We start from the raw sequence: 19,051 nt of genomic DNA, 5'->3' as shown, positions 1-19,051 counted from the left end.
TGAATGTAAGCCTTTTGGGCTGAACTGGCCATTGCCCCTTGTTACCGGTTGTCTCGAGCCAGAAGCGGACTCGATCGGGCGACTAGGAACTTGGGTGAACGTTTCGGTATACTCGAGTATTACCTTGTAGGTTGGTGGAGCCTGGCCAAAAGCCAGGGACGGGGTGAATGAATGCACGAATAAAATAATGAAATGCAATGAAATGACAGGAGAACGAATGTATCCTTTGCACGAATGTTACTATCGCTTTCCATTGTACATGTTTTTTGAATTATTGATACTCCATATTTAATGTTTTGTAAATGTTGAAATTGTTTCTGGACTTATCATTTGATTTGAATTGAACATCATTGAAATGAACGATTGTGAAACTGATTTGATAACTGATTTTACTGGTTACTTGCTGAGCTTCTAGCTCACCCCCAAAATGTTTTATTCCCCTCCACAGGGCTCAAGGTGAAGGAAGGGCTTGTAGCGTTTATTCATGGATTATTTCATGTATGGATTGAATTTGGATTTCCTTTTGTGTAATCATTCATATTGGGATTGTATTGAATGTTTAGAATTGATTGGATGTGTAATAGTCAAGTTTTGGACTTCCTCCTGTATAATCATTGTGACCAAGGATCAGAGTGGCGCAGTGGAAGCGTGGACGCTTCGCTTTTGATATGTAGAGTTTGGGAACCTTTGATGTATATTTGATATATATATATATATATCTTGGAATTCAATTGAGGATTGTAGTGAACGACTGAGTCCCGGCGAGAGCTGGGCAGGCGGCCCGCCGAACCCTCTGGTTCGCCTCAGGGGGAGGTGGGGCCGTGACGGTTGGTATCAGAGCTTAGGTTTCAGATCTCTGTAGTGTATCCTAGGCTTGAAGTTTAGGATGCCGGACTGTGGGTTTGATTTGACTCTTAGTGTTTACTTGGAATGCTTGAGTGATTTTTGCGGGATGTCTTGACTTGATTGGTACAAGATGGAATGTCGAGGACGACATTCTTTTAAGAAGGGGAGATTGTGACGCCCCGAAAGTGAGAACCCGTATTGCCCTAATAATTTTCCTAGGGTTTTCCCCTTTAATTGCATGTTTTCTGCATTTTCTGGCCTAGGAAAATTTTCTTGGTGGATTTTATGAGTCATTAACGTTTTTAGATGATTTTTCTAGTATTGGAGAGTTTTTAGAAAATTAAGAATATATTATGGACGTGGGACCCACTAGTGCGAAAAGTTCGGAAAAATTCGGCCAATTAGGTTAAATTCCGGATACTGTGTAAAATTTATCGGGTGTTAAGAGATAAGTAGAGTGTGTGAAATGATTGATGTGAGAGAGAAAAGAAAGGATAGGAATGCATTAATGAAGTGCCACGTGTCACTTGGTGATTGGTTTTGACTTAAGAACACTATTCACTTTTTTTGACTTTTGACCAAAATTGGTTAGATATCTAAACATTTCACAAAAAATCACCATTTTCTTTCACCTTGTGGCCGGCCCTCTCTCTTGCCAAGAAGGAAGAAAACTTCTTCAATCTTCAAGCTTTCCACTAGCTCAAATCATCCAAATCAATCGCACAAACTAGTTTCCACTCCATTCAATCTTTCCATTTAGTGTTAGTGGTGAGTTTGGTGAAGTTTTTGGAAGAGCTAAGGTGGTCTACAACTCCTCTTCTCTTGTTTACTAGGTAAGTGATGATTGAACATCCTCTTATATCTAATGATGCTTATTTTGTGCCTAATGGTGGCTTGAGTGATGGAATGTGTGATTTATTTCTTGATTTGAAGTGATTTGGTGAAGTTTTTATATTTTTGAGGAATTTTCTGGTTTAATATGAATGGGATGTTGTGGCTATTTTTGATGATTGGCAATGGCTTATAAAGACTCTAGTAGGTGTGTATTAGTGATAAATGCAACCAATTTTGGGTTTGGAGTGAAATGAGAAAAGTTAGGGTTCTTCAACCCCCTTTTCTGTCCGGTTTTGTATCTCAGGCTTAGAGGCCGAATTGGCTTTTGCTCAAAACATGAAAGTTGTAGGTATTGATGTGGTTGAGGTGCCTGTAACATTTCAGGGCATTTGGAGTAGTGTAGAGTGAGTTATCTCGTTTTTACTGTTGCTGTTCTGGGTGATCAGAATGCGCGAACTGCGATTGTAATCGTCTGTTTTGACTGGAATTGCTTTGGATTTGGATGTTGGTGTCTTCTGATGAAATGTAGCTTGATGTCGTAGCTACCGCATGCCTTTGGAATCACTGCATTTGGACCTGTATAGACTGAGTTGGACTAATTACAGCATAGTGTGATTTGTAAACCTGCAATTACGGTTCTGGTTTGGTTTTCTGCATTTTTGACCTAGTTGTGCTAGGATTTGGATTGAGTGGCCTTCTACATTGTTGTAGCCCTGTCTTTTAGCTTCGAAATGGTGGGTCTTACACCCTAATCCGATAATCGTAGTGCAAGTTGTGCCATTACCGCAAAGTGACGTCCAAAACTATTTTTCTGGTTTGAGCTAAACCTTCATTTCCGGACTTTTCCCTAGCTTGACTTGTACTCGTACTACGTGGAGCTTGCTGAATGGCTATTGGATGAACTTGTTGTTGTGTGTGTACCTTTGGGACTGGCTGAGGAAATAATGAAGCCATGATGGCTGGAAAAGTTAACAAATTCAGGCGAAGTGCTGTCCGAACTTTGAAGGGACTTGATTGCATTGAGTTTGTGATCTAAGACTTGGATTTGAGCAAGGCAATGTTATATGCTGGATGCTTTCTGTGCCATGGAGGTGAGTGACCTCAAACTGTTCCCAAATTTACTGTTGAACCGCTTTCCTGCATTATCTACTTTTGAACTGTTTTCAAAATTACTTTTGGGAACTGTTTTCTTACATATCATGTGTGCTTGCATATCAGTGTTCCTTGTTTACTGTATTCCTTGACTTAATGTCTTGTTATTATTGTTCAATGATTGTTAAAACGAGTTTTCTAGGCGTGTGTGTACTTTATCGCACTCGACCTAAATATATGTGAAATTTTCAATGATTAATGATTAAATGCTACTTGCGCATGAATGTAAGCCTTTTGGGCTGAACTGGCCATTGCCCCTTGTTACCGGTTGTCTCGAGCCAGAAGCGGACTCGATCGGGCGACTAGGAACTTGGGTGAACGTTTCGGTATACTCGAGTATTACCTTGTAGGTTGGTGGAGCCTGGCCAAAAGCCAGGGACGGGGTGAATGAATGCACGAATAAAATAATGAAATGCAATGAAATGACAGGAGAACGAATGTATCCTTTGCACGAATGTTACTATCGCTTTCCATTGTACATGTTTTTTGAATTATTGATACTCCATATTTAATGTTTTGTAAATGTTGAAATTGTTTCTGGACTTATCATTTGATTTGAATTGAACATCATTGAAATGAACGATTGTGAAACTGATTTGATAACTGATTTTACTGGTTACTTGCTGAGCTTCTAGCTCACCCCCAAAATGTTTTATTCCCCTCCACAGGGCTCAAGGTGAAGGAAGGGCTTGTAGCGTTTATTCATGGATTATTTCATGTATGGATTGAATTTGGATTTCCTTTTGTGTAATCATTCATATTGGGATTGTATTGAATGTTTAGAATTGATTGGATGTGTAATAGTCAAGTTTTGGACTTCCTCCTGTATAATCATTGTGACCAAGGATCAGAGTGGCGCAGTGGAAGCGTGGACGCTTCGCTTTTGATATGTAGAGTTTGGGAACCTTTGATGTATATTTGATATATATATATATATATCTTGGAATTCAATTGAGGATTGTAGTGAACGACTGAGTCCCGGCGAGAGCTGGGCAGGCGGCCCGCCGAACCCTCTGGTTCGCCTCAGGGGGAGGTGGGGCCGTGACGGTTGGTATCAGAGCTTAGGTTTCAGATCTCTGTAGTGTATCCTAGGCTTGAAGTTTAGGATGCCGGACTGTGGGTTTGATTTGACTCTTAGTGTTTACTTGGAATGCTTGAGTGATTTTTGCGGGATGTCTTGACTTGATTGGTACAAGATGGAATGTCGAGGACGACATTCTTTTAAGAAGGGGAGATTGTGACGCCCCGAAAGTGAGAACCCGTATTGCCCTAATAATTTTCCTAGGGTTTTCCCCTTTAATTGCATGTTTTCTGCATTTTCTGGCCTAGGAAAATTTTCTTGGTGGATTTTATGAGTCATTAACGTTTTTAGATGATTTTTCTAGTATTGGAGAGTTTTTAGAAAATTAAGAATATATTATGGACGTGGGACCCACTAGTGCGAAAAGTTCGGAAAAATTCGGCCAATTAGGTTAAATTCCGGATACTGTGTAAAATTTATCGGGTGTTAAGAGATAAGTAGAGTGTGTGAAATGATTGATGTGAGAGAGAAAAGAAAGGATAGGAATGCATTAATGAAGTGCCACGTGTCACTTGGTGATTGGTTTTGACTTAAGAACACTATTCACTTTTTTTGACTTTTGACCAAAATTGGTTAGATATCTAAACATTTCACAAAAAATCACCATTTTCTTTCACCTTGTGGCCGGCCCTCTCTCTTGCCAAGAAGGAAGAAAACTTCTTCAATCTTCAAGCTTTCCACTAGCTCAAATCATCCAAATCAATCGCACAAACTAGTTTCCACTCCATACAATCTTTCCATTTAGTGTTAGTGGTGAGTTTGGTGAAGTTTTTGGAAGAGCTAAGGTGGTCTACAACTCCTCTTCTCTTGTTTACTAGGTAAGTGATGATTGAACATCCTCTTATATCTAATGATGCTTATTTTGTGCCTAATGGTGGCTTGAGTGATGGAATGTGTGATTTATTTCTTGATTTGAAGTGATTTGGTGAAGTTTTTATATTTTTGAGGAATTTTCTGGTTTAATATGAATGGGATGTTGTGGCTATTTTTGATGATTGGCAATGGCTTATAAAGACTCTAGTAGGTGTGTATTAGTGATAAATGCAACCAATTTTGGGTTTGGAGTGAAATGAGAAAAGTTAGGGTTCTTCAACCCCCTTTTCTGTCCGGTTTTGTATCTCAGGCTTAGAGGCCGAATTGGCTTTTGCTCAAAACATGAAAGTTGTAGGTATTGATGTGGTTGAGGTGCCTGTAACATTTCAGGGCATTTGGAGTAGTGTAGAGTGAGTTATGTCGTTTTTACTGTTGCTGTTCTGGGTGATCAGAATGCGCGAACTGCGATTGTAATCGTCTGTTTTGACTGGAATTGCTTTGGATTTGGATGTTGGTGTCTTCTGATGAAATGTAGCTTGATGTCGTAGCTACCGCATGCCTTTGGAATCACTGCATTTGGACCTGTATAGACTGAGTTGGACTAATTACAGCATAGTGTGATTTGTAAACCTGCAATTACGGTTCTGGTTTGGTTTTCTGCATTTTTGACCTAGTTGTGCTAGGATTTGGATTGAGTGGCCTTCTACATTGTTGTAGCCCTGTCTTTTAGCTTCGAAATGGTGGGTCTTACACCCTAATCCGATAATCGTAGTGCAAGTTGTGCCATTACCGCAAAGTGACGTCCAAAACTATTTTTCTGGTTTGAGCTAAACCTTCATTTCCGGACTTTTCCCTAGCTTGACTTGTACTCGTACTACGTGGAGCTTGCTGAATGGCTATTGGATGAACTTGTTGTTGTGTGTGTACCTTTGGGACTGGCTGAGGAAATAATGAAGCCATGATGGCTGGAAAAGTTAACAAATTCAGGCGAAGTGCTGTCCGAACTTTGAAGGGACTTGATTGCATTGAGTTTGTGATCTAAGACTTGGATTTGAGCAAGGCAATGTTATATGCTGGATGCTTTCTGTGCCATGGAGGTGAGTGACCTCAAACTGTTCCCAAATTTACTGTTGAACCGCTTTCCTGCATTATCTACTTTTGAACTGTTTTCAAAATTACTTTTGGGAACTGTTTTCTTACATATCATGTGTGCTTGCATATCAGTGTTCCTTGTTTACTGTATTCCTTGACTTAATGTCTTGTTATTATTGTTCAATGATTGTTAAAACGAGTTTTCTAGGCGTGTGTGTACTTTATCGCACTCGACCTAAATATATGTGAAATTTTCAATGATTAATGATTAAATGCTACTTGCGCATGAATGTAAGCCTTTTGGGCTGAACTGGCCATTGCCCCTTGTTACCGGTTGTCTCGAGCCAGAAGCGGACTCGATCGGGCGACTAGGAACTTGGGTGAACGTTTCGGTATACTCGAGTATTACCTTGTAGGTTGGTGGAGCCTGGCCAAAAGCCAGGGACGGGGTGAATGAATGCACGAATAAAATAATGAAATGCAATGAAATGACAGGAGAACGAATGTATCCTTTGCACGAATGTTACTATCGCTTTCCATTGTACATGTTTTTTGAATTATTGATACTCCATATTTAATGTTTTGTAAATGTTGAAATTGTTTCTGGACTTATCATTTGATTTGAATTGAACATCATTGAAATGAACGATTGTGAAACTGATTTGATAACTGATTTTACTGGTTACTTGCTGAGCTTCTAGCTCACCCCCAAAATGTTTTATTCCCCTCCACAGGGCTCAAGGTGAAGGAAGGGCTTGTAGCGTTTATTCATGGATTATTTCATGTATGGATTGAATTTGGATTTCCTTTTGTGTAATCATTCATATTGGGATTGTATTGAATGTTTAGAATTGATTGGATGTGTAATAGTCAAGTTTTGGACTTCCTCCTGTATAATCATTGTGACCAAGGATCAGAGTGGCGCAGTGGAAGCGTGGACGCTTCGCTTTTGATATGTAGAGTTTGGGAACCTTTGATGTATATTTGATATATATATATATATATCTTGGAATTCAATTGAGGATTGTAGTGAACGACTGAGTCCCGGCGAGAGCTGGGCAGGCGGCCCGCCGAACCCTCTGGTTCGCCTCAGGGGGAGGTGGGGCCGTGACGGTTGGTATCAGAGCTTAGGTTTCAGATCTCTGTAGTGTATCCTAGGCTTGAAGTTTAGGATGCCGGACTGTGGGTTTGATTTGACTCTTAGTGTTTACTTGGAATGCTTGAGTGATTTTTGCGGGATGTCTTGACTTGATTGGTACAAGATGGAATGTCGAGGACGACATTCTTTTAAGGAGGGGAGATTGTGACGCCCCGAAAGTGAGAACCCGTATTGCCCTAATAATTTTCCTAGGGTTTTCCCCTTTAATTGCATGTTTTCTGCATTTTCTGGCCTAGGAAAATTTTCTTGGTGGATTTTATGAGTCATTAACGTTTTTAGATGATTTTTCTAGTATTGGAGAGTTTTTAGAAAATTAAGAATATATTATGGACGTGGGACCCACTAGTGCGAAAAGTTCGGAAAAATTCGGCCAATTAGGTTAAATTCCGGATACTGTGTAAAATTTATCGGGTGTTAAGAGATAAGTAGAGTGTGTGAAATGATTGATGTGAGAGAGAAAAGAAAGGATAGGAATGCATTAATGAAGTGCCACGTGTCACTTGGTGATTGGTTTTGACTTAAGAACACTATTCACTTTTTTTGACTTTTGACCAAAATTGGTTAGATATCTAAACATTTCACAAAAAATCACCATTTTCTTTCACCTTGTGGCCGGCCCTCTCTCTTGCCAAGAAGGAAGAAAACTTCTTCAATCCTCAAGCTTTCCACTAGCTCAAATCATCCAAATCAATCGCACAAACTAGTTTCCACTCCATACAATCTTTCCATTTAGTGTTAGTGGTGAGTTTGGTGAAGTTTTTGGAAGAGCTAAGGTGGTCTACAACTCCTCTTCTCTTGTTTACTAGGTAAGTGATGATTGAACATCCTCTTATATCTAATGATGCTTATTTTGTGCCTAATGGTGGCTTGAGTGATGGAATGTGTGATTTATTTCTTGATTTGAAGTGATTTGGTGAAGTTTTTATATTTTTGAGGAATTTTCTGGTTTAATATGAATGGGATGTTGTGGCTATTTTTGATGATTGGCAATGGCTTATAAAGACTCTAGTAGGTGTGTATTAGTGATAAATGCAACCAATTTTGGGTTTGGAGTGAAATGAGAAAAGTTAGGGTTCTTCAACCCCCTTTTCTGTCCGGTTTTGTATCTCAGGCTTAGAGGCCGAATTGGCTTTTACTCAAAACATGAAAGTTGTAGGTATTGATGTGGTTGAGGTGCCTGTAAAATTTCAGGGCATTTGGAGTAGTGTAGAGTGAGTTATGTCGTTTTTACTGTTGCTGTTCTGGGTGATCAGAATGCGCGAACTGCGATTGTAATCGTCTATTTTGACTGGAATTGCTTTGGATTTGGATGTTGGTGTCTTCTGATGAAATGTATCTTGATGTCGTAGCTACCACATGCCTTTGGAATCACTGCATTTGGACCTGTATAGACTGAGTTGGACTAATTACAGCATAGTGTGATTTGTAAACCTGCAATTACGGTTCTGGTTTGATTTTCTGCATTTTTGACCTAGTTGTGCTAGGATTTGGATTGAGTGGCCTTCTACATTGTTGTAGCCCTGTCTTTTAGCTTCGAAATGGTGGGTCTTACACCCTAATCCGATAATCGTAGTGCAAGTTGTGCCATTACCGCAAAGTGACGTCCAAAACTATTTTTCTGGTTTGAGCTAAACCTTCATTTCCGGACTTTTCCCTAGCTTGACTTGTACTCGTACTACGTGGAGCTTGCTGAATGGCTATTGGATGAACTTGTTGTTGTGTGTGTACCTTTGGGACTGGCTGAGGAAATAATGAAGCCATGATGGCTGGAAAAGTTAACAAATTCAGGCGAAGTGCTGTCCGAACTTTGAAGGGACTTGATTGCATTGAGTTTGTGATCTAAGACTTGGATTTGAGCAAGGCAATGTTATATGCTGGATGCTTTCTGAGCCATGGAGGTGAGTGACCTCAAATTGTTCCCAAATTTACTGTTGAACCGCTTTCCTGCATTATCTACTTTTGAACTGTTTTCAAAATTACTTTTGGGAACTGTTTTCTTACATATCATGTGTGCTTGCATATCAGTGTTCCTTGTTTACTGTATTCCTTGACTTAATGTCTTGTTATTATTGTTCAATGATTGTTAAAACGAGTTTTCTAGGCGAGTGTGTACTTTATCGCACTCGACCTAAATATATGTGAAATTTTCAATGATTAATGATTAAATGCTACTTGCGCATGAATGTAAGCCTTTTGGGCTGAACTGGCCATTGCCCCTTGTTACCGGTTGTCTCGAGCCAGAAGCGGACTCGATCGGGCGACTAGGAACTTGGGTGAACGTTTCGGTATACTCGAGTATTACCTTGTAGGTTGGTGGAGCCTGGCCAAAAGCCAGGGACGGGGTGAATGAATGCACGAATAAAATAATGAAATGCAATGAAATGACAGGAGAACGAATGTATCCTTTGCACGAATGTTACTATCGCTTTCCATTGTACATGTTTTTTGAATTATTGATACTCCATATTTAATGTTTTGTAAATGTTGAAATTGTTTCTGGACTTATCATTTGATTTGAATTGAACATCATTGAAATGAACGATTGTGAAACTGATTTGATAACTGATTTTACTGGTTACTTGCTGAGCTTCTAGCTCACCCCCAAAATGTTTTATTCCCCTCCACAGGGCTCAAGGTGAAGGAAGGGCTTGTAGCGTTTATTCATGGATTATTTCATGTATGGATTGAATTTGGATTTCCTTTTGTGTAATCATTCATATTGGGATTGTATTGAATGTTTAGAATTGATTGGATGTGTAATAGTCAAGTTTTGGACTTCCTCCTGTATAATCATTGTGACCAAGGATCAGAGTGGCGCAGTGGAAGCGTGGACGCTTCGCTTTTGATATGTAGAGTTTGGGAACCTTTGATGTATATTTGATATATATATATATATATATCTTGGAATTCAATTGAGGATTGTAGTGAACGACTGAGTCCCGGCGAGAGCTGGGCAGGCGGCCCGCCGAACCCTCTGGTTCGCCTCAGGGGGAGGTGGGGCCGTGACGGTTGGTATCAGAGCTTAGGTTTCAGATCTCTGTAGTGTATCCTAGGCTTGAAGTTTAGGATGCCGGACTGTGGGTTTGATTTGACTCTTAGTGTTTACTTGGAATGCTTGAGTGATTTTTGCGGGATGTCTTGACTTGATTGGTACAAGATGGAATGTCGAGGACGACATTCTTTTAAGAAGGGGAGATTGTGACGCCCCGAAAGTGAGAACCCGTATTGCCCTAATAATTTTCCTAGGGTTTTCCCCTTTAATTGCATGTTTTCTGCATTTTCTGGCCTAGGAAAATTTTCTTGGTGGATTTTATGAGTCATTAACGTTTTTAGATGATTTTTCTAGTATTGGAGAGTTTTTAGAAAATTAAGAATATATTATGGACGTGGGACCCACTAGTGCGAAAAGTTCGGAAAAATTCGGCCAATTAGGTTAAATTCCGGATACTGTGTAAAATTTATCGGGTGTTAAGAGATAAGTAGAGTGTGTGAAATGATTGATGTGAGAGAGAAAAGAAAGGATAGGAATGCATTAATGAAGTGCCACGTGTCACTTGGTGATTGGTTTTGACTTAAGAACACTATTCACTTTTTTTGACTTTTGACCAAAATTGGTTAGATATCTAAACATTTCACAAAAAATCACCATTTTCTTTCACCTTGTGGCCGGCCCTCTCTCTTGCCAAGAAGGAAGAAAACTTCTTCAATCTTCAAGCTTTCCACTAGCTCAAATCATCCAAATCAATCGCACAAACTAGTTTCCACTCCATTCAATCTTTCCATTTAGTGTTAGTGGTGAGTTTGGTGAAGTTTTTGGAAGAGCTAAGGTGGTCTACAACTCCTCTTCTCTTGTTTACTAGGTAAGTGATGATTGAACATCCTCTTATATCTAATGATGCTTATTTTGTGCCTAATGGTGGCTTGAGTGATGGAATGTGTGATTTATTTCTTGATTTGAAGTGATTTGGTGAAGTTTTTATATTTTTGAGGAATTTTCTGGTTTAATATGAATGGGATGTTGTGGCTATTTTTGATGATTGGCAATGGCTTATAAAGACTCTAGTAGGTGTGTATTAGTGATAAATGCAACCAATTTTGGGTTTGGAGTGAAATGAGAAAAGTTAGGGTTCTTCAACCCCCTTTTCTGTCCGGTTTTGTATCTCAGGCTTAGAGGCCGAATTGGCTTTTGCTCAAAACATGAAAGTTGTAGGTATTGATGTGGTTGAGGTGCCTGTAAAATTTCAGGGCATTTGGAGTAGTGTAGAGTGAGTTATCTCGTTTTTACTGTTGCTGTTCTGGGTGATCAGAATGCGCGAACTGCGATTGTAATCGTCTGTTTTGACTGGAATTGCTTTGGATTTGGATGTTGGTGTCTTCTGATGAAATGTATCTTGATGTCGTAGCTACCGCATGCCTTTGGAATCACTGCATTTGGACCTGTATAGACTGAGTTGGACTAATTACAGCATAGTGTGATTTGTAAACCTGCAATTACGGTTCTGGTTTGGTTTTCTGCATTTTTGACCTAGTTGTGCTAGGATTTGGATTGAGTGGCCTTCTACATTGTTGTAGCCCTGTCTTTTAGCTTCGAAATGGTGGGTCTTACACCCTAATCCGATAATCGTAGTGCAAGTTGTGCCATTACCGCAAAGTGACGTCCAAAACTATTTTTCTGGTTTGAGCTAAACCTTTATTTCCGGACTTTTCCCTAGCTTGACTTGTACTCGTACTACGTGGAGCTTGCTGAATGGCTATTGGATGAACTTGTTGTTGTGTGTGTACCTTTGGGACTGGCTGAGGAAATAATGAAGCCATGATGGCTGGAAAAGTTAACAAATTCAGGCGAAGTGCTGTCCGAACTTTGAAGGGACTTGATTGCATTGAGTTTGTGATCTAAGACTTGGATTTGAGCAAGGCAATGTTATATGCTGGATGCTTTCTGTGCCATGGAGGTGAGTGACCTCAAACTGTTCCCAAATTTACTGTTGAACCGCTTTCCTGCATTATCTACTTTTGAACTGTTTTCAAAATTACTTTTGGGAACTGTTTTCTTACATATCATGTGTGCTTGCATATCAGTGTTCCTTGTTTACTGTATTCCTTGACTTAATGTCTTGTTATTATTGTTCAATGATTGTTAAAATGAGTTTTCTAGGCGTGTGTGTACTTTATCGCACTCGACCTAAATATATGTGAAATTTTCAATGATTAATGATTAAATGCTACTTGCGCATGAATGTAAGCCTTTTGGGCTGAACTGGCCATTGCCCCTTGTTACCGGTTGTCTCGAGCCAGAAGCGGACTCGATCGGGCGACTAGGAACTTGGGTGAACGTTTCGGTATACTCGAGTATTACCTTGTAGGTTGGTGGAGCCTGGCCAAAAGCCAGGGACGGGGTGAATGAATGCACGAATAAAATAATGAAATGCAATGAAATGACAGGAGAACGAATGTATCCTTTGCACGAATGTTACTATCGCTTTCCATTGTACATGTTTTTTGAATTATTGATACTCCATATTTAATGTTTTGTAAATGTTGAAATTGTTTCTGGACTTATCATTTGATTTGAATTGAACATCATTGAAATGAACGATTGTGAAACTGATTTGATAACTGATTTTACTGGTTACTTGCTGAGCTTCTAGCTCACCCCCAAAATGTTTTATTCCCCTCCACAGGGCTCAAGGTGAAGGAAGGGCTTGTAGCGTTTATTCATGGATTATTTCATGTATGGATTGAATTTGGATTTCCTTTTGTGTAATCATTCATATTGGGATTGTATTGAATGTTTAGAATTGATTGGATGTGTAATAGTCAAGTTTTGGACTTCCTCCTGTATAATCATTGTGACCAAGGATCAGAGTGGCGCAGTGGAAGCGTGGACGCTTCGCTTTTGATATGTAGAGTTTGGGAACCTTTGATGTATATTTGATATATATATATATATATCTTGGAATTCAATTGAGGATTGTAGTGAACGACTGAGTCCCGGCGAGAGCTGGGCAGGCGGCCCGCCGAACCCTCTGGTTCGCCTCAGGGGGAGGTGGGGCCGTGACGGTTGGTATCAGAGCTTAGGTTTCAGATCTCTGTAGTGTATCCTAGGCTTGAAGTTTAGGATGCCGGACTGTGGGTTTGATTTGACTCTTAGTGTTTACTTGGAATGCTTGAGTGATTTTTGCGGGATGTCTTGACTTGATTGGTACAAGATGGAATGTCGAGGACGACATTCTTTTAAGAAGGGGAGATTGTGACGCCCCGAAAGTGAGAACCCGTATTGCCCTAATAATTTTCCTAGGGTTTTCCCCTTTAATTGCATGTTTTCTGCATTTTCTGGCCTAGGAAAATTTTCTTGGTGGATTTTATGAGTCATTAACGTTTTTAGATGATTTTTCTAGTATTGGAGAGTTTTTAGAAAATTAAGAATATATTATGGACGTGGGACCCACTAGTGCGAAAAGTTCGGAAAAATTCGGCCAATTAGGTTAAATTCCGGATACTGTGTAAAATTTATCGGGTGTTAAGAGATAAGTAGAGTGTGTGAAATGATTGATGTGAGAGAGAAAAGAAAGGATAGGAATGCATTAATGAAGTGCCACGTGTCACTTGGTGATTGGTTTTGACTTAAGAACACTATTCACTTTTTTTGACTTTTGACCAAAATTGGTTAGATATCTAAACATTTCACAAAAAATCACCATTTTCTTTCACCTTGTGGCCGGCCCTCTCTCTTGCCAAGAAGGAAGAAAACTTCTTCAATCTTCAAGCTTTCCACTAGCTCAAATCATCCAAATCAATCGCACAAACTAGTTTCCACTCCATTCAATCTTTCCATTTAGTGTTAGTGGTGAGTTTGGTGAAGTTTTTGGAAGAGCTAAGGTGGTCTACAACTCCTCTTCTCTTGTTTACTAGGTAAGTGATGATTGAACATCCTCTTATATCTAATGATGCTTATTTTGTGCCTAATGGTGGCTTGAGTGATGGAATGTGTGATTTATTTCTTGATTTGAAGTGATTTGGTGAAGTTTTTATATTTTTGAGGAATTTTCTGGTTTAATATGAATGGGATGTTGTGGCTATTTTTGATGATTGGCAATGGCTTATAAAGACTCTAGTAGGTGTGTATTAGTGATAAATGCAACCAATTTTGGGTTTGGAGTGAAATGAGAAAAGTTAGGGTTCTTCAACCCCCTTTTCTGTCCGGTTTTGTATCTCAGGCTTAGAGGCCGAATTGGCTTTTGCTCAAAACATGAAAGTTGTAGGTATTGATGTGGTTGAGGTGCCTGTAACATTTCAGGGCATTTGGAGTAGTGTAGAGTGAGTTATCTCGTTTTTACTGTTGCTGTTCTGGGTGATCAGAATGCGCGAACTGCGATTGTAATCGTCTGTTTTGACTGGAATTGCTTTGGATTTGGATGTTGGTGTCTTCTGATGAAATGTAGCTTGATGTCGTAGCTACCGCATTCCTTTGGAATCACTGCATTTGGACCTGTATAGACTGAGTTGGACTAATTACAGCATAGTGTGATTTGTAAACCTGCAATTACGGTTCTGGTTTGGTTTTCTGCATTTTTGACCTAGTTGTGCTAGGATTTGGATTGAGTGGCCTTCTACATTGTTGTAGCCCTGTCTTTTAGCTTCGAAATGGTGGGTCTTACACCCTAATCCGATAATCGTAGTGCAAGTTGTGCCATTACCGCAAAGTGACGTCCAAAACTATTTTTCTGGTTTGAGCTAAACCTTCATTTCCGGACTTTTCCCTAGCTTGACTTGTACTCGTACTACGTGGAGCTTGCTGAATGGCTATTGGATGAACTTGTTGTTGTGTGTGTACCTTTGGGACTGGCTGAGGAAATAATGAAGCCATGATGGCTGGAAAAGTTAACAAATTCAGGCGAAGTGCTGTCCGAACTTTGAAGGGACTTGATTGCATTGAGTTTGTGATCTAAGACTTGGATTTGAGCAAGGCAATGTTATATGCTGGATGCTTTCTGTGCCATGGAGGTGAGTGACCTCAAACTGTTCCCAAATTTACTGTTGAACCGCTTTCCTGCATTATCTACTTTTGAACTGTTTTCAAAATTACTTTTGGGAACTGTTTTCTTACATATCATGTGTGCTTGCATATCAGTGTTCCTTGTTTACTGTATTCCTTGACTTAATGTCTTGTTATTATTGTTCAATGATTGTTAAAACGAGTTTTCTAGGCGTGTGTGTACTTTATCGCACTCGACCTAAATATATGTGAAATTTTCAATGATTAATGATTAAATGCTACTTGCGCATGAATGTAAGCCTTTTGGGCTGAACTGGCCATTGCCCCTTGTTACCGGTTGTCTCGAGCCAGAAGCGGACTCGATCGGGCGACTAGGAACTTGGGTGAACGTTTCGGTATACTCGAGTATTACCTTGTAGGTTGGTGGAGCCTGGCCAAAAGCCAGGGACGGGGTGAATGAATGCACGAATAAAATAATGAAATGCAATGAAATGACAGGAGAACGAATGTATCCTTTGCACGAATGTTACTATCGCTTTCCATTGTACATGTTTTTTGAATTATTGATACTCCATATTTAATGTTTTGTAAATGTTGAAATTGTTTCTGGACTTATCATTTGATTTGAATTGAACATCATTGAAATGAACGATTGTGAAACTGATTTGATAACTGATTTTACTGGTTACTTGCTGAGCTTCTAGCTCACCCCCAAAATGTTTTATTCCCCTCCACAGGGCTCAAGGTGAAGGAAGGGCTTGTAGCGTTTATTCATGGATTATTTCATGTATGGATTGAATTTGGATTTCCTTTTGTGTAATCATTCATATTGGGATTGTATTGAATGTTTAGAATTGATTGGATGTGTAATAGTCAAGTTTTGGACTTCCTCCTGTATAATCATTGTGACCAAGGATCAGAGTGGCGCAGTGGAAGCGTGGACGCTTCGCTTTTGATATGTAGAGTTTGGGAACCTTTGATGTATATTTGATATATATATATATATATCTTGGAATTCAATTGAGGATTGTAGTGAACGACTGAGTCCCGGCGAGAGCTGGGCAGGCGGCCCGCCGAACCCTCTGGTTCGCCTCAGGGGGAGGTGGGGCCGTGACGGTTGGTATCAGAGCTTAGGTTTCAGATCTCTGTAGTGTATCCTAGGCTTGAAGTTTAGGATGCCGGACTGTGGGTTTGATTTGACTCTTAGTGTTTACTTGGAATGCTTGAGTGATTTTTGCGGGATGTCTTGACTTGATTGGTACAAGATGGAATGTCGAGGACGACATTCTTTTAAGGAGGGGAGATTGTGACGCCCCGAAAGTGAGAACCCGTATTGCCCTAATAATTTTCCTAGGGTTTTCCCCTTTAATTGCATGTTTTCTGCATTTTCTGGCCTAGGAAAATTTTCTTGGTGGATTTTATGAGTCATTAACGTTTTTAGATGATTTTTCTAGTATTGGAGAGTTTTTAGAAAATTAAGAATATATTATGGACGTGGGACCCACTAGTGCGAAAAGTTCGGAAAAATTCGGCCAATTAGGTTAAATTCCGGATACTGTGTAAAATTTATCGGGTGTTAAGAGATAAGTAGAGTGTGTGAAATGATTGATGTGAGAGAGAAAAGAAAGGATAGGAATGCATTAATGAAGTGCCACGTGTCACTTGGTGATTGGTTTTGACTTAAGAACACTATTCACTTTTTTTGACTTTTGACCAAAATTGGTTAGATATCTAAACATTTCACAAAAAATCACCATTTTCTTTCACCTTGTGGCCGGCCCTCTCTCTTGCCAAGAAGGAAGAAAACTTCTTCAATCCTCAAGCTTTCCACTAGCTCAAATCATCCAAATCAATCGCACAAACTAGTTTCCACTCCATACAATCTTTCCATTTAGTGTTAGTGGTGAGTTTGGTGAAGTTTTTGGAAGAGCTAAGGTGGTCTACAACTCCTCTTCTCTTGTTTACTAGGTAAGTGATGATTGAACATCCTCTTATATCTAATGATGCTTATTTTGTGCCTAATGGTGGCTTGAGTGATGGAATGTGTGATTTATTTCTTGATTTGAAGTGATTTGGTGAAGTTTTTATATTTTTGAGGAATTTTCTGGTTTAATATGAATGGGATGTTGTGGCTATTTTTGATGATTGGCAATGGCTTATAAAGACTCTAGTAGGTGTGTATTAGTGATAAATGCAACCAATTTTGGGTTTGGAGTGAAATGAGAAAAGTTAGGGTTCTTCAACCCCCTTTTCTGTCCGGTTTTGTATCTCAGGCTTAGAGGCCGAATTGGCTTTTACTCAAAACATGAAAGTTGTAGGTATTGATGTGGTTGAGGTGCCTGTAAAATTTCAGGGCATTTGGAGTAGTGTAGAGTGAGTTATGTCGTTTTTACTGTTGCTGTTCTGGGTGATCAGAATGCGCGAACTGCGATTGTAATCGTCTATTTTGACTGGAATTGCTTTGGATTTGGATGTTGGTGTCTTCTGATGAAATGTATCTTGATGTCGTAGCTACCACATGCCTTTGGAATCACTGCATTTGGACCTGTATAGACTGAGTTGGACTAATTACAGCATAGTGTGATTTGTAAACCTGCAATTACGGTTCTGGTTTGATTTTCTGCATTTTTGACCTAGTTGTGCTAGGATTTGGATTGAGTGGCCTTCTACATTGTTGTAGCCCTGTCTTTTAGCTTCGAAATGGTGGGTCTTACACCCTAATCCGATAATCGTAGTGCAAGTTGTGCCATTACCGCAAAGTGACGTCCAAAACTATTTTTCTGGTTTGAGCTAAACCTTCATTTCCGGACTTTTCCCTAGCTTGACTTGTACTCGTACTACGTGGAGCTTGCTGAATGGCTATTGGATGAACTTGTTGTTGTGTGTGTACCTTTGGGACTGGCTGAGGAAATAATGAAGCCATGATGGCTGGAAAAGTTAACAAATTCAGGCGAAGTGCTGTCCGAACTTTGAAGGGACTTGATTGCATTGAGTTTGTGATCTAAGACTTGGATTTGAGCAAGGCAATGTTATATGCTGGATGCTTTCTGAGCCATGGAGGTGAGTGACCTCAAATTGTTCCCAAATTTACTGTTGAACCGCTTTCCTGCATTATCTACTTTTGAACTGTTTTCAAAATTACTTTTGGGAACTGTTTTCTTACATATCATGTGTGCTTGCATATCAGTGTTCCTTGTTTACTGTATTCCTTGACTTAATGTCTTGTTATTATTGTTCAATGATTGTTAAAACGAGTTTTCTAGGCGAGTGTGTACTTTATCGCACTCGACCTAAATATATGTGAAATTTTCAATGATTAATGATTAAATGCTACTTGCGCATGAATGTAAGCCTTTTGGGCTGAACTGGCCATTGCCCCTTGTTACCGGTTGTCTCGAGCCAGAAGCGGACTCGATCGGGCGACTAGGAACTTGGGTGAACGTTTCGGTATACTCGAGTATTACCTTGTAGGTTGGTGGAGCCTGGCCAAAAGCCAGGGACGGGGTGAATGAATGCACGAATAAAATAATGAAATGCAATGAAATGACAGGAGAACGAATGTATCCTTTGCACGAATGTTACTATCGCTTTCCATTGTACATGTTTTTTGAATTATTGATACTCCATATTTAATGTTTTGTAAATGTTGAAATTGTTTCTGGACTTATCATTTGATTTGAATTGAACATCATTGAAATGAACGATTGTGAAACTGATTTGATAACTGATTTTACTGGTTACTTGCTGAGCTTCTAGCTCACCCCCAAAATGTTTTATTCCCCTCCACAGGGCTCAAGGTGAAGGAAGGGCTTGTAGCGTTTATTCATGGATTATTTCATGTATGGATTGAATTTGGATTTCCTTTTGTGTAATCATTCATATTGGGATTGTATTGAATGTTTAGAATTGATTGGATGTGTAATAGTCAAGTTTTGGACTTCCTCCTGTATAATCATTGTGACCAAGGATCAGAGTGGCGCAGTGGAAGCGTGGACGCTTCGCTTTTGATATGTAAAGTTTGGGAACCTTTGATGTATATTTGATATATATATATATATATATCTTGGAATTCAATTGA

The sequence above is a fragment of the Coffea arabica genome, chromosome 8e, assembly GCF_036785885.1.
Source record: "Coffea arabica cultivar ET-39 chromosome 8e, Coffea Arabica ET-39 HiFi, whole genome shotgun sequence".
NCBI lineage: Eukaryota > Viridiplantae > Streptophyta > Magnoliopsida > Gentianales > Rubiaceae > Coffea > Coffea arabica.
This window is presented reverse-complemented; position numbering follows the sequence as displayed.